At 44.2% G+C, this 22,679-nt stretch overlaps 1 long non-coding RNA gene across 1 annotated transcript; it reads left to right on the top strand.

Moving 5' to 3' along the window:
- The first annotated feature begins 3,607 nt into the window (after positions 1-3,607).
- Positions 3,608-14,424, top strand: LOC145538025 (uncharacterized). Its single transcript, XR_014076586.1, has 2 exons — positions 3,608-3,732; positions 12,214-14,424. It is a non-coding gene; the product is annotated as an uncharacterized LOC145538025 (long non-coding RNA).
- Positions 14,425-22,679: the final 8,255 nt, after the last annotated feature.

Here is a 22,679-nt window from a genome sequence, read left to right as displayed (position 1 = left end):
TACATATCTCTATATATGTACTGTATGGCCATATTTCCATTCATCTACTGCTGGACACATAGATTGTTTTTATGTCTTGGCCATTGAAAGCAATGCTGCTATGAATATTGGGATGCGCATATGGGAGGTCAGAGGTCAGAGTCCCCCCATGAGAGTCTCCAGCCATCGCCTGTCCCTCCCAGTCCTGCCTCTTCCCCCGATCCTGGGACCCAGAACACAAAGTGTGGAGAGCATCCTGCTCACCGTGTGCTGGAACCTCAGCGGGGGTGCTCAGCTGGTGCTCAGGGGTCCCATGACACTCAGGGGACAGCTGAGCCCTCGCTGGTGAAGGATGAGTGTCAGTGGCAGCAGGAGACGCAGGCACGTCCCTAGTGGACGAGGCAGCCTGTAGATGGAGGAGGTAAATCTGAGGTGTTAGGAGGCCCGCAGGAAGCCCGGGCAGATGACAGAGTCTGTGTGTACCCTCCTGGGCCAGATACTCCTGGGACCCCTATGTGTTCCCGAGATGCAGTGACCAGAGTAGACGCCCTGCCTGCCCTCGGGGTGGTGACAGCCGGGGGAGAGAGAGGGAGGGGGACAGTGTGCTGGGCCAGGCTGCCCTCAGGAAACGGACAGATGGTGACACCGTGGATCAAGAGTTGGCACTTGAGCAGGCTGGTTGGCGACCCTGCCCCTGTGTCCAGGACTCCTCTGCCTGGTCGTCCAGGTGAGATGGGCCGTGGAGGAGAACTGATCTCTGGAGAGGCAGGGGCAAAAGGCGCAGAGGCCCAGGTCCCCACAGGGCGGCCCTGGAGTGCAGTGTGGCGGGAAGGCCAGGTCTCTGACTCTGCTGCCCACGTGACTCCCCCCAGGGTCATGTCCGCCATCCTGGGCATTTAGCTGTACCATTACCATGAGGATTTCTACCAGCCACCAGAATTTCCCTGCCTGAGGATGCTACTGGCTTAAATAGAGCCCAGCATGAGTGACTCAGACCTGGAGCACGGAGTCCGCTATCTTCTGGAACAGCTGGAGACCCTGGAGCCCACTGAGGCAGAGGGGGATGTGAGGAGGACTTGAGGTGGGTGATGGGGGCAAATGAGGCTGGCAGGGAGCCATCCTCATGGACCACACAGAGCAGAGCCTTCTGTGGCTGGAACTGGACCAGGAGCAATGAGGAGGCTCAGATCCCTATTGCCCTGGACTGCAGTCTGGGAAGACTTTCTGGGGCTGGCATCTTTGAGAGATCATTGAGTGGCAGTGAGAAGCTTTCTTTTCTATTTTTGGGAGACATGTGGAGAAGCAGTCCTATGGATGATGTTTTCTCACTTGGAACTATAGCAGCAGCTCCAGAACAAGCTCTGGAAACATCTCCAGGCCTGGAGCCAACTACACCTCTACTGCCCACCAGAGCTCCAGAGTTAGAGCAAGTCCATTTTTGGTACTTTTTAAAATGTATACTAACGTGTTTATTCTATGATATAAAGTTCACTTAAAATAGAATTTAATAGTTTGATTATCTTAGATTGTACCTGTAAATTGCACTTCGTTCATTGACAATGTTACATAACCCCATTAAATGTCTATTTGAGAACATTTGCACTCTTTTCATTGCTACACAACATTCCATTTTGGAAACAGCACATTTGGCTTTCACCTGTTGATGGACATTAGGGTTTTCACCTTTGGGTTCTTCTGAACAACGGTGCTCTGAAATACTTGTGTAAAGGCGTGTGAATATCTGTGTTCACATGCGTTTGGGTATTGATGTAGGAGGGGAACTTTGGGATTGACTGAAAACTGTAGGCTTATCCTTTTTAGAAACTGCTGAAGGTGTTATATACAGTGGTTGTACTATTTGACAATCCCCCAGAGTTGAGGTGTAGAACGTCTACTTATTCATTTGTATTGCAGTTTCCTCTCTGTCTTTCTCTCTTCCTGGTCCCTCACTCTAGGAAACAAGCCTGTATATTACAAGTTGCTATATGAAGAGGCATCTGTGGCTTAACATTGAGACCATCAGACAGAGGAGCTCTTGGGTCCTGAATCAATGAGTCCACAGCCCCAGACCCCTGGGAGACACTGGCAGAGGCCTCCAGTTGAAGCATGGCCGATTCCTGGTCCACAGATAGTGTGAGATAAGAAATGTTTGTTGCTTAAGTCACTCAAGACTGGCTAATGTTGTCACACAGAATGGACCACTCACACAGCCATCAAGCATCAGGCCCTGTCTCCTGCCTCCCCACTGTCCCCCTACTGTCCTGCCAAGCTCCCACCAGCCACACTAGCCCTGGCTTCATCTCTGGACAAACACATTCTGTGTGTCCATACACTTGTGCCTCCTTCTGGGATAATCATCCCCAGATGTGTGAATGGCTGGCGCCTTTTCATTCCACTGCTGGGGACAGACATGTCCCCTCAGTGCAGACTTTCCATGACCCCATTGTGGCACCTACTGTTTTTCAACACAGAACTTGCTCCTTTCTGTCTTTTCTTTCTGGGTTTCTCCATTTCCCGCTCCAAACTGTGGCCCTGGTGGTTCTTTCTCTCACCACCCCCACTGAGTGCTCAGGGCACAGCTGGTCAATGAATAGATAAGAGGCTCCATTCCTCCACTGAGAAGCTCGGATGCTGATAGGAGGAGGTATGGGCCAGCTCAGGGGCAGGGGAATGTGTAGGAGTGCAAGGGACACTCTTCTCACCCCAGTACTGGACACATCACCCCTTTAAGGGGAACCACTCATACTACACACCAAGCAGGGAAACCGCAGCACACACCATAGCTCTGAGAGACTTCAGGACCTCAGCATTCATTGGGCCCCAGGAGGGAATGTGACAGGATCCATAGGAACCAGGGGCTTTGAGAGGGACCTTGAAGAGGACCCTCAACCTCCTCTTCAGCCGTGGGGTGTCTAGTTGCCTTATGAGGACTCCTCATCACAGCCAGTGCAGATGTTCTGACCTGGATTCCACATGAGGCCCAACAAGGTGGTCTTTGCCTTAGTCCAGGGGAAATTGATGTATGTTTCTGTCACTGTCACTGCCCCAAGGTCCACCCCTCCCCTGACCCCAGTCCCTATGGTCCCTTCCTCTGATGTGTGTCAGTGTATACTTGTGCTCACACCCAGAGAATCTATTCCCCATTGCCAGAATATCCTGGGGTCCTAGGACCTCTAATTCCCACGGCAAACCATGTGGCAGGGAGGCAGCCCTAGCCTAGGGGATCCTAACTCTCCCTTCATCTCAAGACTCTGCCCCTGCCAAGGCTGATTAGTAGTAAAAAAACAAAAAACAACCCCCCCACACACACACACACTAAATACAACTCCACAGGGTAAAACGTATTATTGGCTGAAAATTTATACAAGCAATATATAATTTTGAACCTATTATCTGACTCAGTTGACCAAGTACAAATTATTCTTAAAGAAATCTTCCAAAGACAGAATCTATAGTCACGAAATTATGATTAGGATAAGAAAACTTGACGTTTATTTTTTTAGAAATTGATATCAAGTCCAACACTTTGCATTTAAAAGAAGGATATTCCAGCCAGGAGTGCCCAGGCTGACAGGCGCCCCTCCCCGCCCCCACCGGCCCCGGAGCGAGTGCGCAGGCGTGAGCGGCTGCAGGTGGAGGGCGGAGGCGCAGAGGCGCCTGAGCCCCCAGGACCCGTCCTGACGGAAGGGAAGTTGGAGACTGAGTCGGTCCCCACTGCGGGACGCCCCGCACCAGGGAGCAGCGCAGACACGAGTAAGTGCAGCTCGACCGCAGCCCCTCACCGCGCGCCCCCGCCTGCCCAGCGGCCAGCGGCCCCCGACTCCTGCAGCCCCGAGGAGCGCGAGCCTCCCTCGGTCCTCGGCTCCGGGGTGGCCGCCATCGGCCGCAGGGTGAGGACGCCGGGCCGGCGCCCCAAGGCGGCCGTTGAGCGGTGGGCGCCCCGCGCGCTCGCAGCCCTCCCTGCTCGGCGCCCCTCGAGTCTCCTCGCGGCGGGGCTGCCCCCACGACCGCGGGGGGCGGCCTCTGGGTCTGCGGACGCCGCCTGGGCCCGGTCGCCACGGGCTCGCGGTTCCGGGCCGGGGAGGTGCCGCCGAGGAGCCCGAAGTTGGGGCCGCGGGGCGCGCGTGTCGGGCGCGGTGGGTCCGCAGCTGTGAGAGATCTCTGCTCCCGGGATGCGCGCGGGTGAAGGGGGCACACAGCTGGGGGATCCCGTCCTGGCCGCCGGCAGCGGCTGTTCAGAAGGGACTCCGTGCTCTTTCCTACAGGCTTCCCTGGTGGCTCAGACAGTAAAGCATCTGCCTGCAATGTGGCAGATCTCTGTTCGATCCCTGGGTCGGGAAGATCCTCTGGAGAAGGAATTAGCAACCCACTCCAGTACTCTTGCCTGGAAAATGCCAGGGATGGAGGAGCCTGGTCGGCTAAAGCCTAGTCGTCTAAGTTCCCTTTCGCTTTCAGTGTTTTCAGGCTTTATTGACTGACTGGAACTAGCTCACAGAGAGCTTCCTGGAGGGCAATTTGTGACATACTAACACCTAAGCAAAGTTTGCAGTAAAGCAGTCTCCGCCTTTTTATGTTTTTTGCGTATGGAGGGCTTTTTGAACAGTTTATTTGTGTTTCTGTTCCTCTTTTCCAGCAACAGACCATTGAGAAACGGCATTACTCGAAGTTGAATGAGCATTTAAAATTTTATTTCTGCACAGTAATCATAGATGCTCAAGTATTTGCAAATTCTAGCGGCCTAAAAGAGCTCGGTTGTTTGTTGGTTTGGTAAGTTTTGCTTGAAGGGAAGACTTTGGAATCCAGAGAAATGTTCATTTGATGAAATTATGGTGCACCCTTTTGCAATTTTCAATATCTAATCCAGGGTAATTTTCAGATTGTTTCCAGAAGATGTATATTTTGTTTGAGAATAGTTTGGGTTTTGTCCTGTGGTTTTTTCTGTGCTGTTTGTTGGTACCTACTTAGGAGGCTTCAAAACAATCTAAGGTACTATGCTTTGTAACACAGAGATAGGTTGTGTTTCTCTATCGAAATTGTTTCTTGAGTTAGCAAATTTTCCACTTGAAACAGTCAGGGATGACTTGTTAAAACCCTGCAGTTCCGACTCCTGTGATTAGGAAGTACGTTGTTTCACTGTTGAAGATAATGGCAGACATTTCAAAGATGGGCAACAGGTACACAAGAGAAATTTGAGTACTGCGTTCGGTGCCTTGGTGTCCTCAATAAAACTGAATTTCTCTTCTAAGGGAAAAAGGACAAAAACCAGCTGGTGATGACCACGGCTCTTTCCGTACGCCAGACACCCAGAGGAAGGGGAGGAGGTGGAGTGATTCTCAGATGGATTGGCCGTTTGTTCCTTTACCAACCACAGACTTTCTTTCCTTGGTGTTTCTTAACTCCCAAAGAAATTATAGAAGTGTGGTTCCTTACCCGGATATTTGAATGGGAAAGATCCTTTCAGTTCCTAGGCAGGTGGTGAGATCCACTGTGTAGCTTTCATCTCCCTGAACCTTGTAAGTAGCTCTGAGAGCATCCTCTTCTCTCTTGAGTTAGGCAGAAAGGGAGGGTGGTGGAGCCTTGGGGGGCAAATGTTCCAAAAGCTGGAGCAAAACTTAATCACTGTCTTCGAAGAAATAGACTGGATGCCAGAACTTTGATCTTAAGGTCTCTTGCAACATCAGGGAAATCAGTAGTAGTAGAAGTATTCCACACCATATAAAAGTCCATGAGATCAAATGTATTATTGACTGAAAATTGATGAATGGAAAAGAACATTTTGAAACTTTCTGATATCTGATATTTGACCCAAGTCAGTCAACCGCGTACAAGGAATGATTACTAAAGAATCTCCCCAAAAGGGAATTTATAGTCATTCAGCTGTGATGTGGTTAAGAAAGCTGTCATTTATTTTTTTTTAAAAAAGCGAATCCCAACTAAAATATTTTCAGTTAGAAATAAACATGGACACACCACAAATAGTTTGCTGTGCTATGTTTTCAAAGCAAGGTCAAGGAACTAAAATCTCCTAGTGAAGTTTTCTCTTGAAAATACTTTCTCAACACTGTGTTTCAAATCTTAGTATAATTCCTGTTGCAGTTTTTATGAGGTTCAGAATTTAAACTGTTGAGGAATTGAAGTTCTCTGAGTTCAGATGACTGAGTCAGAATTAACAGGGTTAAACTGGATGTTAAAACTATTACTAGTACACAATTTACCTGTATTTAAATGTACTAGTTTGGTGGCTATTTAAGTTCATCCTATGATTAACATTTTTGTGGGTATAATATGTATGCGGGAATATCAAATAACTCAAAATTTCGAAAGCACATCATTCTGTTTCCCACGTGACAGTGCTGAGTGGGTGTTCACCCTGGGGAGACTGCGCTTCCTCATGTGGTCATTCAGGAACCCAGACTGCTCCTATCGTTGGCCTCCTCTGTTGTGGTCCTTTAATGGACCGGTACTTGGGGGTACAGAGTCGACCGACAAGAAAGTAAAAGAGGGAAGAAAAGAGGCTGATATTCCCTGGTTTACACAGTATGCCACAATAACACTAGGGCAAAGAGCTAGCACCGTCTCCGTAGGCTCAGGGCGCCCTCTCAAAGAGGTTGTGAAAGCCTGGGCAAATAAGTAGACATGATGGACACCTGTGCTCCGTGGAAGCAGCCTGAAATGGAGAGAGGGAGAGAGAGAGTGGGAGAGAGTGAGAGCGAGAGAGAGGGAGAGAGAAAATGAGAAAAGACACGGGGACCGGTGCTCTGGTGGAACAAAGGCATTTATTCAACATATTGTGGGCATATATATACTCTCTTACCAGATAGCCCTTTTTAGCAGAGATAGGGATCAAAGATCTAACAAGTCATCTAGAAAGCCGGAGGCTAGAGTTTAGAATTATTCTCTAGAGAGGGGGTTGGAACAGTTACTTTACATATCAGAAAGGAGGAGACTTGCAAATAGCTGCTGTTCACCATATGGAATTTCCATAGGAATGAGATACATGAATTTCTATTATCCCCGAAAGCTGGCTTGCCAGCTCTGGCACCTGTATTCAGGTGCTGTTAAGGAACATAGATTTCATGCAAGACTGAAAACAGCACACAGGAAGCCTCCTGTTAAATGTATCCTGACAACTCCCCTTGTTTTATATTTGTAAAAAAACGTCCTGACCATATGAGTTTGTTTAGTATAAACCAATCCTATAGAAAGGCAACGGTAAACAACAAATCAAGTCACCAAGACAAACACCAGAGTTACAGTTTCAGACCTGATGCTGTGAATAATATTTTGAAATCAACCTCGTGGGTATAGCCCAGATAATTAAACTGCTAGTTGCTCAGCTAAAGTCTCTAGATTAGTGGAAGAAGGCAGACGTTTTAACAAGGAGTTCTTTTTGTACATACAGTGAGGCATTATTTATGTTTCATCAAGGAATTTTGATTTGTACCCAGTTGTAGGTATTGTAATTAGAATGACCAGGAGTAAGACAGCATCGAGTAGAATCTCAATCACAATCAAAAGGGAATCATTTTTTATCAAGTATATAGTTAGCAATTAATACAGGTTACAGAAGGTAAAGTCTTATTAGCATGTCCTTGTACAATGTCCGTTCCAAGCTTCAGGTTTTTAGGTACTCGCAACAGGTTTCCATGTGTCTCCTAGATGAGGCCCAGTCTGTTTATTGATTTGAAGGCGAGGTGGGGAGTTTTTCTGTCAAGTCTCTCAAGAAGTCCTTTGTCATGGTAGTGAATTCTTTCCTTAATTCTTTCCCTAAGGTTTTTGTAGTGTAACCATGGTTTACAATTTAAGCAACGTCCGTCCGAAAGTCTATTTGGGGAGGCAGGGCGAAAGCCCAGGTTTGTCGGAATTCTGTTGGTCCCATGCACAAAGGAAGGAGTTCATAACCTAGAGAAATGCTAATTAGTGTTTTCTTCTACTTCAGGGTGTGAGGGCCCTTTAATGCTCTAGGAAGAAGGCCTACATAGAGAGTCGTTAGTAGAAACAATTGATCTTCTCTCCGTCCATTATATCACCTGTAGTAAGAAAGGGGGTTGGGTATGAATGATTAATTTGCCTCGGGCTAGGGGGTGGCACAAGCGACCAACCTAAGCTTGACTAGGAAACTGTTTTCTGGATTCTGCGGCATTCCCAGTTGAGAGAACAAATTTTCAGCTCGATTAGTAAGAGTTTTTATTTGTCCCCAAGTGGGGAGGTTATAAGGTTGATGTTGCCGAGGGTGGCGCTTCCTGGAGATCTTTAGAGCCGCCGTGGCCCATATTGGGATTTTTTTCTCCTGGGGTTTTTGTTGTTTCGTCTCTGTTTTGAAGGCTGGGGGGCCCCCTTGAGTCCAATTTTCTGAAGAGGAAGCTATGTGAGTGCGTTGGAGCCTTCTCGGGAGACACAAGAATACCCCTTTCCCTGTAAGATTAGTTTCCCAGATTTCCACTGTATTGTTAACCCGTCTTGGTACCAAATGGGCAGAGGAAGAGAAGTGTCCTTCAATTCCTCAAAATGTTTTTCTGCTCTAGTGAAAATATCTCTCTGTGGTAGATTGTAAAACTTTAAAGCAAATAAAGCTGTGTTGTAGTAAAGTCTGCTTTAGATAGGGGAGACAGTACTGTTCCTGTGTATTCCCCCTTTTTTAATTTTTCGAAAACATATTAATCACCCCTGTCTCCAGACAGGCCATACATTTTTTGGTACCTCTGGAGTGTAACCTCGGGCTTATTGATTGTTGGCCAATTGTTTAACTGTTTGAACAGACAACACACGAATGATGGGATTCCTGTGATTGCATTTACCCTTCCTAGTTTATGTAAGTCTCAAGGAATTTGGAGTGGTGAGTTTGGACACGTACACATGGGGTATCAACGATTTTTACAAATGCTAGTCGGGGTCTTTGGCTAAGAGAAGACTCGGCCTTGGGCCCACCGGTGCAATAAACTGCACTCCGCTATCTGCATTGTCTTTCTGAGTGAGTTTGTTTCCCAGAACACGTGGCTACAACAATGTGAGTAAGAAATTGTTGTTGTCATTTATTTTGTACTAAATCGAGTTTTTTTCGTGCCTTTTGAGAAAGCGAACGAGGGCTATTTAAATCAGGATCTCCTTTTAAAGTATTAAATAGGTTATTTAATTGGTAATTAGTAATGCCTAAAGAAGGTCTAATCTAGTTTATATCACCTAAGGGCTTGAGCTATGTAGTATTGACAGGTGCAACAAGATTTTTTTTAGTCTGTTTGAATTCTAGTTGTGTATCTATACATTTTTTAGCTGCCTGTAATTTCTTTTTTGTGAGGGGCCATTGTTTTGTCCAAACAGGTTTGTCATTTTTTCAAGTTATTTTAATACATGCATTGTTTGTTAAATGAGCAGTGGCCCCTAGGGAAAATGTGGGCTATGAGTTTGAGTTTGCCATTGCATAAGTAAGTCTCTCCCTATTAAATTAATAGGGGCATCTATCACATAAGGTTTTAGTGTTGCAGGTTGGCCTTTTGGTCCCTCACATGGATGTATGTGAGTACTTTGATAAACCTCTTGTACTTTAGTTTGAGAAATTCTTGCAATTTGGCGAGAAATTTGTTGTAGAGGCCAAGATTTGGGCCATAAATGTTTGGAAATGATAGTAATATCAGATCCAGTGTCAAGGAGACCAGAAAATTTTTTACCATTAATTTTGATATTAATATTCGGTTGGGCAAATTCAGATATTAACGAAGTCCACAAGGATTGTTTCTCATCTGTACTGCCGGATCTGCCCGTCCGTACATCTTTAGGAGAGTTAATAGAAATGTAAGGTCAAAGAAGTAATTGAGCATTTTGTCCCCCTTTTGGAATTGCCGTAAAATCTGGGATGACATCACAACTTGAATTTTTCCTCTATAGTCTGAATCAATTACTCCAGGATGAACAGTAATTCTTTTAGAAGTCAAACTAGAGCGGCCAAGTAAAAGAGCGAAAGTTTGTGGGGGCAGGGCTTCAAACAGTCTGGTAGTATTGGAGAGGGGACTGTTTGAGGGTTTGAGAGAGAAGATGGAATTTGTCCCTGGTTATTGTTGGAGGCGACCTGCGGGGTCCCCTGCTGGGAGTTTTTCGGAATAGGTTTTTCTTCAATGTCAAATCTAGATTTACAATCTTTGGCCCAATGCATTCCTCTATGGCAGCGAGGGCAGATTTTGGGGGGGTTATTATTAACCTTTTTAGAGCGATCCCTTTTTCAATGGCTTTTATCTCTACATGTAAAACATCTTTCATTTTTCCTTTTAAGGGCAGCAACCATTGTTTTAGCTAGCATTTGCATCTTTTGAGTTTCTGATCCTAGATTGTAACAAGTCTTTAAATCATCTATAATAGTCTCTGCCTCCCGAATAGGAGCTATGGCTTTTTGGCATTTCTGATTTGTATTTTCATAAGCAAGTAGTTTCTCTAGTTGTCTTTTAGCTTTTTTTCCATTAGAGTACAGGAAATAGCAGCTTGTAGTCTAGCTAAAACATCAGCATATGTTTTATTAGGTCCCTGCGATATATTAGTGTAGCTCCCTGTAGGCTCCCCTTGAGGAGTAATTTGCTCCCAAGCCTTAAGGGCCACTGTTTTTATTTGTTCATGCAACAAAGGAGGGCACTGTACTCGAGCCTGTGGGCCGTACGTAGTTATAGTCTTTTTTATTTGTTGCATATGATAAAAGTTAATAGCCTTATACTGAGGTATTACATGCCCTTCAGCGTCAGGATTTCTTAAAACTGGAAAAGCGGAAAAAACATCGGCTTCAGAGACTTGTGATTGTCAAGTCAGCAATTTAGAAAGACTCTGTCCTGAAGGAGAGTGGGCAGGTAGCAAATTTTTACAATTAAGAGTACCTAGTAAAAACTCATCATTGTTATTTAGCAAGGTGTTAATTTTAATGTCAAAAGGTGTACTAGATGAGTCCTTGCTAGAATCATTAGGTTTTAGCAAAGGAGCTGCTGTTAAATTTGCATCTGTTGACAGATGGGGAGCTCTTGACACAACCGAGGGAGGGTTAGTAAATATATTATGTTGTTCCAACTGGGCCTTTTGTAAGGTTTTATCATTTAGTTTCTGTTTCTGTAGTGAGTGTTTTGCCTGTTGTTGAGTATCAGGAGGGCCAGGAGTACCTTGAAGTGGCAGAATCATAGTTTCAATAGGAGCCCTTAAAGGCCAGAAATCTGTAGGAATGGTTTTTCCCTTTTTGGTGGCTCGTTTAGCATTTTGGAAAAATGCCCGTGGGAGGTTATGATAGGCCAGGATGCCACATCAGTTTCTCTCCTACTTCATTGGCCATGATGTGGTCTTGTGGCCACAGAAGAGGCTGGGGAGTCTGCCAGTGGTGTGCCCCAGGAAGGGGAGTGAATTTTCATGGAAAATCCACTTTGGCCATGTAAAAAGAAACTAGTAACCCCCAAGGAAAAGTAAAAATGAGAGAAATTCCTTAAGAGACCATGGAGAATGGACCCATTCTAGCTAACAGAGACCCAAAATAAAACAGAGTCATGCGGTCATAACAGACGTGAGATGAAGTAACGTTCCCTGAATTCTTAGAAAACCACAAACGAAAGCTCTGAAGAGTTCTGATTCTGCTAAGGGTCCTACCTATGAACACTCGGAAGGAGAAGCTCCCTTGACAGCCAGTCATGGCAGACTGCGGTCCAGCTGCAAGGACTTGTGCTCAGGCCACACGGGTCCATTTATCCCCCTTACGAGTCTCCCAGCTGAGCACTCTGGGGCTTTTGCTTTATCAAGTTCTTCCCTCCCTTCAGGCCCGGGAATGTGCTTTCAGTTACAGGCAAGAATTGTGTGTCCCCAGTTTGCAAACCTTGCGGACAGTACCCTGTCCTTTTGCTTCAGGTAATACTGATTGTTTTCTGGGATTAATTTATAATTTTAGGATGACATCAGTAATAACAAGTAACTCATTTAGACCTATTGTGTTTCAACTCTCTATTGAATATTTACCATACAATGTGCACTGTGCATACAGCAACGTGAGAATCGACTGAGCAGCGTCTTGGTCTGGGAGGAGCTCATAAAGGAGAGGAGACATGGTTTGAAGGGCCTGCTGTCCTAGCAGAAAGGATTTTTTTTCTTTTTTTATTGAGCTGCATGAGCTGTTGCTTATTTTGTCATAGATAAGGTGAAAATAGCTGTGCAGGTTTGTCTCTGGATATGTCTCTTGATTCATTTTCCAGTTAACCTTTATAAATCTTGTTTACATGATTCCAGCCACATCATGAGAAATGCCAGGCTGGATGAAGCACAAGCTGGAATCAAGATTGCTGGGAGCAATATCAATCACCTGAGATATGCAGATGACACCACCCTTATGGCAGAAAGTGACGAACTAAAGAGCCTATTGATGAAAGTAAAAGAGGAGAGTGAAAAAGTTGGCTTAAAACTCAACATTGAGGAAACTAAGATCATGACATCTGGTCCCATCACTGCATGGCAAATAGATGGGGAACCAGTGACACCGTTTATTTTGGGGGGCTCCAAAATCACTGTAGATGGTGACTGCAGCCATGAAATTAAAAGATGCTTGCTCCCTGGAAGAAAAGTTATGACCAATCTAAACGGCATATTAAAAAGAGGAGACGTTACTTTGCCAACAAAGGTCCGAAAGCTATGGTTTTTCCAGTAGTGATGTATGGATGTGAGAGTTGGACTATAAAGAAAGCTGGGCACTGGAGAATTGATGCTTTTGAACTGTGGTGTTGGAGAAGACTTTTTAGGGTCCCTCGGACTGCAATGGGATCCAACCAGTCCATCCTAAAGGAAATGAGTCCTGAATATTCGTTGGAAGGACTGATGCTGAAGCTGAAACTCCAATACTTTGGCTACCTGATGCGAAGAACTGTCTCATTGGCAAAGACCCTGCTGCTGGGAATGATTGAAGGCGGGAGGAAAAAGGGCCAACAGAGGATGAGATGCTTGGGTGGCATCACCGATTCAATGGACATGAGTTTGAGTAACCTCCGGGACTTGGTGATACACAGGGAGGCCTGGCGTGCTGCAGTCCACAGAGTTGCAAAGAGACAGACACGACTGAGTGACTGAACTGAACTGAGCCTCATTCCTTGGCATATGGATGTCAAGTTCTCCCAGCCACGTTTTGGGGAAGGAATACTGTCTTTCCCCCATTGAATGATCTTGCCACTCTTGTCAAAGTTCATTTGACCATATGTGTGAAGGTTTTGCTGGGCTCTCAATTCTTTTCTATTGATCTATAATTTTATCTTTATGACAGTACCAGACTGTTGTGATTACTGTAACTTTGTGTTACTGTTGAAATCAGGGAATGTGTGTCCTCCCACATTGTTTTTCTTGCTCAAAATTGGTTGGCAGTTTGGGCATTAATTAGGTATTAATTAGTGAATTTTAATTAGTTAAGAAGTGAATTTTAGGATAGGTATTTTATTTCGAATGGGTTTTTTTTTTTTAATTTCTGTGGGTTTTGATAGGGATTGAATTACAAGTGTAAATTACAGAGGCTGATATTGATACTTAACAATGGTAAGTCTTGTAATCCATGAAAATGGAATTTGTGTCATACTGTGCAGATCTTCACCTCCTTAGTTAACCACTCAGTGCTGTGCTTAGTCGCTCAGTCACGTCCAACTCTTTGCGACCCCATGGACTGCAGCCCGCCAGGCTCCTCTGCCCATGGGGAGTCTCCAGGCAAGAATACTGGAGGGGGTGGCCATGCCCTCCTCCAGGGGATCTTCCCAGCCCAGGGACCGAACTCAAGTCTCCTGCATTGCAGACAGAGTCTTTACCATCTGAACCCCCAGGGAGACCCGGTAATTTATTCTTTCTGATGTATTTGTAAATGCAGTTGTTTTCTTAATTTCCTTTCCAAATTGATCCTATTACTGTCCAGAAATGCGAGTGATTTTCCGTGTTAATTTTTGTACGCTGTTACTTTGCTGAATTCATTTATTGTTTATACCATTTCTGTGGCACCCTTAGGATTTCTACGTATGAAATCATGTCACATGTGAACACAGATAATTCTGCTTCCATTTTTCATATTTGAATGTTGGTGATTTATGCATTGATTCACTTATTTTGTTATATGTCTTTGCTGACACCCGTGTCTAAAACTACAAGTACTATTGCTTAGAAGTGGTAAAACCCAGCATTTTTACATGCTTTCTGAAGTCAAAGGAAAAATGTTCCATGTTTCACCACTGCCTGGGATGTTAGCTATGGGTTTTACATGTATGGCATTATTGTGTCATGATAATTTCCTTCAAATGTAATTTGTCAAGTGTTTTTAGCATGAAAGGGTGTTGCATTTTTTCAACTGTTTTTTCTGTTAACTGAGATGAACATGTTTTTCCCCCTTGATTCTGTTAATGTGTGTGCTATACGGATGCATTTTCTTAGGTTGAAGCATTCTTGCATTCCAAAAATAAATCCCACTTGTTCATGGTGTATAATTCTTATTATATAGATAGCTGTAAATGATTATTATATAAAGAGATAATATCTGCAATTCCAACGTCAGTTCAAGATTCCAGAATCCTGGGAGGGCGGCAGGTGATGGCCAGGACCAGAGAGATTGATGCTTCTGATTAGTCATTGATGATTGATACTACTGATCCATGAGTGTTGGTTCACACAGCCAGTGACTGTCTGACTTAGACCTGCATCAACGCATCTCCTGCCTCTGTGTTTCTCACCCTCTACTCCTTCCTTCTGAGACTCACTCCTTCTGAGACTTCCTTAAATACACCCTTCCTCATTCTCAGTGAGAGCCTGAGAGAGGTAAACACTTGTAGTCATTTTCATCTGAAAATGTTTTTATTTTGTTTTTATTCCTGAGTGATAGTTTGTTAGTAGCTTAGTCACGTCTGACTCTTTGTGACCTCATGGACTGTAGCCCAGCAGGCTCCTCTGGCCATGGAATTCTCCAGGGGGTTGCCATTTCCTTCTCCAGAGGATCTTCCCAACCCAGGGATTAAAGCTGGGTCTCCTGCATTGCTGCTGCTAATCCGCTTCAGTCGTGTCCGCCTCTGTGCGACCCCAGAGACGGCAGCCCAGCAGGCTCCTCCGTCCATGGGATTTTCCAGGCAAGAGTACTGGAGTGGGTTGCCTTTGGCTTCTCCGTTAGAATTAAAAATTCGACTGTTTCTGCATAAGGAACTCCTGCCGTTTCTTATATGGCCACCGGAGGGCACTGTGTAGCTGCTTATGACAAACACACGGCCCCACTTACAAGTGGCCCTTTCCAAGTTAGCCTTCATCAGGAAATGGCAATCCACTCCAGCATTCATGCCCGGAGAATTCCATGGACAGAGGAGCGTGGTGGGCAACAGTCCATGGAGTCGCAAAGAGTCGGACACGACTGAGCAACTAACACACACACAGAGAACATGTTTTCAGTTCAGTTCAGTCGCTGAGTCGTGTCCGACTCTTTGCGACCCCATGAATCGCAGCACGCCAGACCTCCCGGTCCATCATCAACTCCCAGAGCTTACCCAAACCCATGTCCATCGAGTCGGTGATGCCATCCAACCATCTCATCCTCTGTCGTCCCCTTCTCCTCCTGCCCCCAGTCCTTCCCAGCATGAGGGGCTTTTCCAGTGAGTCAATTCTTCGCATCAGGTGGCCACGTTACTGGAGTTTCAGCTTCAACATCAGTCCTTCCAGTGAACACCCAGGACTGATATCCTTTAGGATGGGCTGGTTGGATCTCCTTGCAGTCCAAGGGACTCTCAAGAGTCTTTTCCAACACCACAGTTCAAAAGCATCAATTCTTCGGCACTCAGCTTTCTTCCCCGTCCCCCTCTCACATCCATACATGACCACTGGAAAAACCATAGTCTTGACTAGATGGACCTTTGTTGGCAAAGTAATGTCCTTGCTTTTAAATATGCTATCTAGGTTGGTCATAACGTTCCTTCCAGGGAGTAAGCGTCTTTTAATTTCATAGCTGCAATCACCATCAGCAGTGATTTTGGAGCCCAAAAATCAAGTCTGACACTGGTTCCACTGTTTCCCCATATATTTCCCATGAAGCGATGGGAACAGATGCCATGAGCTTAGTTTTCTGAACGTTGAGCTTTAAGCCAACTTTTTCACTCTCCTCTTTCACTATCATCAAGAGGCTTTTTAGTTTCTTCGTCACTTTCTGCCATAAGGGTGGTGTCATCTACGTATGTGAGGTTATTGATATTTCTCCCGGCAATCTTGATTCCACCTTGTGTTTCTTCCAGCCCAGCGTGTCTCATGATGTACTCTGCATATAAGTTAAATAATTTTCAGAGAATGTCAAAATCCAGCACAAGTGAAAATACAAGGTGAGCCACTGACTGAAAGTTTTCCTTTGTGACACATTACAAGGATTTAAAGTCTGTGTCTAAACCCCGCATCTCTGTCCTCCTCTATCCCCTCCATTCTTCGTCCATCTGTAAACATCTGTCTGTATAAAATATGTTTTCGCAATCTATGTAATGTGTTAGAGATATTGTTCAATCATGGTGCCCCTTCTTTCTGATGTGAATCTTTGGGTGGCACTCTGTCTGTGAGATCTAATGCCTTGAATCTATTTGTCACTTCCGCTGTAAAATCGGAAGGGTTTGATTGTAGGTCATATCTGAATGGTGTAATGGTTTTCTCTTCTTTCTTCAATTTAAGCCTGAATTTTGCAATAAGGAGCTCATGATGTGAGCCACAGTCAGCTCCCAGTCTTGTTTTTGCTGACTATATAGTGCTTCTCCATCTTCGGCTGCAAAGAATATAATCAATCTGATTTTCGTGTTGACCACCTGGTGATGTCCGCAGGTAGAGTCATCACTTGTGTTGTTGTTAAAGGGTGTTTTCTGTGACCAGCATGTTCTCTTGACAAAACTCTGTTAGCCTTGGCCCTGCTTCATTTTTTACTACAAGGCCAAACTTGCCTGTTATTCTGGGTATCTCTTGACTTTGTCCTTTTGCATTCCAATCCTCTATGATGAAAAGGACACCTTTTCTTTTTTTTTTGGTGTTGTTACTTCTAGGAGGTCTTGTAGGTCTTCATAGAACCAGTCAACTTCAGCCTCTTTGGCATTAGTGTTTGGGGCATAGACTTGGATTACTGTGATATGGAATGGTTTCCCTTGAAAATGAAGCAAGATCATTCTGACGTTTTTGACACTGCACCCAAGTACTACATTTTGGACTCTTTTGTTGACTGCAAGGGCTACTCCATTTCTTCTAAGGGATTCTTGCCCACAGTAGTAGATATAATGGTCATCTGAATTCAATTCACCGATTCCAGTCCATTTTAGTTCACTGATCCCTGAGATGTCGATGTTCACTCTTGCCATCTCCTGCTTGACCACATCCAATTTACCTTGATTCATAGACCTAAAATTTCAGTTTCCTATGCACTATTGTTCTTTAATGCATGGGACTTGACTTTCACCACCAGACACATCCACAGCTGAGCATGAGTTCTGCTTTGGCCCAGCCACTTCTTTCTCTCTGGAGCTATTAGTAGTTGCCCTCCACTCTTCCCCAGTTTAGCATACTGAATGCCTTCTGACCTGAGGGGCTCATCTCGCAGTGTTGTATCTTTTTGCCTTTTCTTACTGTTTCTGGTGTTCTCCAGACAAGAATACTGAAGTTGGTTGCCATTTCGTCCCCTAGTTGACCATGTTTTGTCAGCACTCTTCATTATGACCCATCCATCTTGGGTGATGCTGCATACCCAAGGCTGACGGCTTCACTGAGTTATGAAAACCCCTTTGTAACTACGAGGCTGTGATCCATGCCAGTAGCAAACTGTGTTGATTACTATAGCTTTGCAGTAAGTTTTGAACTCAGTAACAGTGTTGTCCCGTATTCCTTTTTCTTCTCATAATTGTTTGTCTATTTCAGGGTATATTAGTTGTAAAGTAGTTTAAGATAGGCATTTTGGTTTAGGGTGGAGTTTTGATCAGGATTGCATTGGAATTGTCAATTGCAATGGTTAGTATTGAGATCTTAGCAATAAGTCTTCCAATCCATGAAAACAGGATTTGTGTCATTTAATATCTTCACAAAGTTTGACACTTCACTTTTTTTGTTAAGTGAATCGGTAAGTAATTTATTTTTTCTGAAACAGTTGTAAACAAAATTATTTTCTAAATTTCCGTTTCACTTTGATCATCAATGTACAGAAATACCACTGATTTTCAGCATTGACTTTGTGCCTTGTTACTTTGCTGAATTAATTTATTATTTATACCATTATTTTCCTGTGGCATTATTTTTTTCTCCATATGAGATCATGTCGTGAGTGGACAGAGAGATTTCTCCCTCTTCAGATTTAAATGTCATTGATGTATCTATCTGTCTGTATGTCTATCTTTCCTGACTGCTATGGTTAAGACTCTCAGTGCTGTGTTGCATACGAGTGGCAAAACCTAGCATTCTTCTGTGTTTCCTGAACTGAAAGGAAAAATTTTCAGTCTTCATCACTGACCGTGATGTTAGCTCTGAGTTTTCCATGTGTGTGTGTAGTCAGTTGTGTCCAACTCTTCACGACCTTTTGTACTGTAGCCCACGAGGCTCCTCTGTCCACGGAACCCTCTAGGCAAGAATACTGGAGTGGGTTGCTATTTCGTCCTCTAGGGGATCTTCCTGACCCAGGGATCAGACCTGTGTCTCGTGCATCTCCTCCTTTGCAGGCACATACTTTACTGCTGACCCATCGGGGACTTTAACTGTATGGTGGTAGTTTCTTTCAAATTTTATTTGTCAAGTGTTTTGTTTTTTCTAAATCATGAAAAGGTGTTGAAGTTTTCAAATTGCTTTTTCTGCATTAATTGAGATGTTCATGGTTTTTGCCTGCATTATGTGAATGTGGTGCATTGCTTGCTTGCTTGCTTGCTACGGCACTTCAGTCGTGTCCGACTCTGTGCGACCCCATGGACAGCAGCCCACCAGGCTCCTCTGTCCACGGGATTCTCTAGGCATGAACACTGGAGTTGGTTGCCATTTCCTTCTCCAATGTGGTGCATTACACCAATGCCTTTTACTATGATGAAGCATTCTTGCATTCCAGGAAAAATCCCGCTTGTGCATGGTGTATAATTCTGATTGTATGAATAGATATAAATGATTTTATATATACATATATATGCTCACAACTTCAGCTCTGGCTTCCTAACCCCGGATCAGGTGGCAGGTGGCCAGGGCACAGCACTGGACCACAGCAGTTTATGCTTCTAATTACTCCTGGTTACTCTTACTACTGATCCATGGGTGTTGTTTCACACAGTCAATGACTATCTGACTTAGACCTGCATCTGCCCATCTCCTGCCTCCGTGTCTCACACTGCACTCCCTCCTTCTGGGACTCGCTCAAACTACATCCTTCCTCACTCTCAGAGCCTGAGAGAGGCAAACGCTCATAGTCTGAAAATGTTCTTATCTTGCTTTATTCTTGAGTGATAGTTCAGAGTGAACAATCTACAGATCATTTCTGTGGTGTTTGCCTTGGCATCTGAAGCTGTTTTTCCCTTGTGTCCCCCCATCGGTTGTGAGTGGTGACTGGTCTCCTGTTGGGTCTCCCTTGGGCTGCCTTCCCCGCCCTGTGATCAGGTCTCCCATTGTCTTTACTATTCCACAGTCCATTACTGCAGGGTGAGGTTTGAGGAACCTCCATACTGTTCTCCATTATGGGTGTGTTTCATAGTGTCTTATTCATTGATGGTTGCAATAGTGTCTTGTAGGACTTTAACAGATGTACAGGAATTTCTTTTACGAGATTGTCAGATTATTCTATTTCATGAAGCAGTTGAGGTCTAATCCTCCCATTGTAGTGTCTGCGGACCGTCATTCATGGTGCCATCAGGGCATGTTTTGCTGATAGTGGATCCTTGCTGGTTTGTAGGGTTTGATATGTATACAAATATGTTTTGTTGTTGTTGTTTTTGCTCATTTTATGGACCTAAACATTTGTACCTGTTGCCATTTTTGTGAAGTGTTCTTTTGGTTTTTAATCAGGAAAGGATTTCGAATTTTCTCAAATGCATTCCAGGGCCTATGGAGATGAACATTTAGAATTCTTCTTAAGTATCATTTCCTTCTTGTTCCTCCCAACACAAAGACATTACTTATCACTCCAGTTAAAATAAAACATCCCCCACTCCCTGCCTTCACCCTCTTCCTTTGCTTAGTTATATCCATAGCAATTATAATCAGACACTGGCTGCCTGAATCAGAGGCTGTTTTATTCCATCTGAGCTGCTGTAAGAAATGCCATATATCGAGTAGCATATGAACAGCAGTAATTGACTTCTTAACAGTTGTAGATGCTGAGAAGTCCAAGATCAAGGTGAATGCAGATTCCATGAGTAGTGAGGAACCACTTTCTGGTTTGTAGGAGGATTGTTTTCAGTGCACTCTCACCTGTCAGAGGGGTGAGGGGCTCTCGCAGGCCTGTTTTACAAGCGCACTCTTCATCCATGAGGGCTCTGCCTTCTGACTTAATCACAACCACAGGCCCCCACCTCCTAATACCATCACCTTAGAGGTTAAGATGTCAGCATATGAATTTGGTGGACAGAAATATTCAATCCACAGTGCAGGCCCAGTATTTTTTTCCACTCATAGGAGTCTCTTCATTCCGATCCCAGACAATGAAGCTTCCTCAGCGAGTAGAATATTTTTAGTCAACTGTCTATCAGGGGCACAGTCCACCAATACACCTGGCTTTATGTTTTTATGTCTGCATCCCTAATCTTGGCTCCCTCTGCCACCAAAAGGCAGTGAAACTCAGTCCCTCACCTGGCTCCATGGGCCAATTGCAGGACCCCACCCTGGCAGCTGAAACCCTGGATCCCAAGCTTGCACTTGGTTTTCACTCCTGGAGCCTTTCCCGTTCTCTCTTCTGAGCTGGGCCAGGCCATTGGGTGTTTTAGCACAAGGGTGTTTGGACTGTGTGGTCAGCATCTTGCCTGGACCAGGAGCTATCACATTCCTAGTGGCTGCCATCTCCCTTGTCAACAATGAGAAGGTACCTAGACCCTAAGCAGACAAGAGTCTTTTGTGTTTTTTTCTTTTTTTATGTAGTTAAGAAACAAATGCTTTCTATACATAAAAAATGGACTTCCCCAGTGGCACGAGTGGTAAAGAACCCTCCTGCCAATGCAGGTAGGGGTAGGAGACGCAGGTTCAGTCCCTGGGTTGGGAAGATTCCCTGGAGGAGGGCACAGCAACCCACTCCAGTATTCTTACCTGGAGAACCCGATGGACAGAGGAGCCTGGCAGGCTATAATCCATAGCGTCATCCAGAGTTGGACATGACTGAAGCAACCTAGCACGCACACCACGTAAAAAATAATTATGCCCCACCATTGTTTTTCTTTACCATATACTTTTAAAAAAAGAATCCAGGGAAGGTGGCAGTGGTCTTGGAAGCATAGAATCTTGCATAGAAGACAAGCATAGGTCTTGTGTTTCAGAATCCCCACAGTAAGACAGACAGAGCAATAAGATGTTAAAATAAAAATGCGTGAGCAATATTCACAACAAGATTAGACAACAAGGTATCCCCCACCTGTTATCGCAAAGTACGACTGGGGGGAAAAGAACACGAGATTCCCCCAACATCACCATGAGTATGGGGAAAGCGCGGTGCAGGGGCTAAATGAGGACCCACTGCTATTTGAGGTACTTTTATATATGTCATTGATTTTTATCTGTCTTCATATGTTGAAAATCTATTCTCACATCTGTCACTATCACCTGATTGGTTTCCTTTTTTCTTTATGGCGGCTGTGCTTCACTTTGTTTTCCCAATAAAAACTTGAATTTTTTATTTATTTAGCAAGATTGAAGTTCCACAGAGCAATCATTCAACCTAGGAATAGAAGCAAAAAGTTTACACATTGGAAATGAAGGATGAATTAAACATGGAACACCTAAACTAACCAATTGGAAAGTACATACTGTGCTTCATAGTTAGAACTAAATGCTGGGTTTTAGAAAAGAAAAGTATTATTTTTCTATAGGGAAATAAATGAACCCTGTGAAGCCAATAAAAAAATTAGTGTATTATGGATAAAACGAGAAAAACTGTATAAAACAGAATTATGTAAAGATTTCATACCTATATACTTGACATGTTAGGCTCCATGAATAATGTCTGAACAACAAAAATTACCAAATTTCAATCTAGAGTAGACAGAAACTTCAAACCGACCACTTTCGTAAAATTGTTTTAACAGTGGGTCACAGATTCATTTAGGGATGGCCTGAGGAACTGTTTCCTTTGAACCGTTGGAAAACGTTGCGATTATTTTATAAAGGTACTTTTACCCTTGCCTTAGCATCAATCAAAAATCCTCGTTTTTAGAACTGTGCCTTAAGTTTAAAACGTACATGTGAAAACTCCTGACAACACAGAGCTTATTTATTTTATACATAGAAGTTTGTGTCTCTTCATCCTTTAACCCATCTTGTCCCTCTAGTTCCTTCTCACCGCTAGCAACTACTTGTTTGTTTCTCATATCTGTAAGTATGTTTCTGTTTTATTACTTAGTGTTTCCATTTTTATTTATATTTATTTATTTCTTTAGGCCCTGCCACGTAGCTTGCAGGATTCTAGTTCCCCAAGCAGGGATCAAACCCAGGCCCCCTGCAGTGGCTGTATGGAGTCCTAACCACTAGATAACCAGGGATTTACTGTTTTGGTTTCTAGCATCCAGAAATAAATG

Source organism: Giraffa tippelskirchi, chromosome 2 (genome assembly GCF_054371585.1).
Source record: "Giraffa tippelskirchi isolate mGirTip1 chromosome 2, T2T-mGirTip1v1.2.pri, whole genome shotgun sequence".
Taxonomy (NCBI): domain Eukaryota; kingdom Metazoa; phylum Chordata; class Mammalia; order Artiodactyla; family Giraffidae; genus Giraffa; species Giraffa tippelskirchi.
The sequence above is the reverse complement of the archived record's forward strand: the minus strand, read 5'-3'. Positions and strand labels throughout refer to the sequence as shown.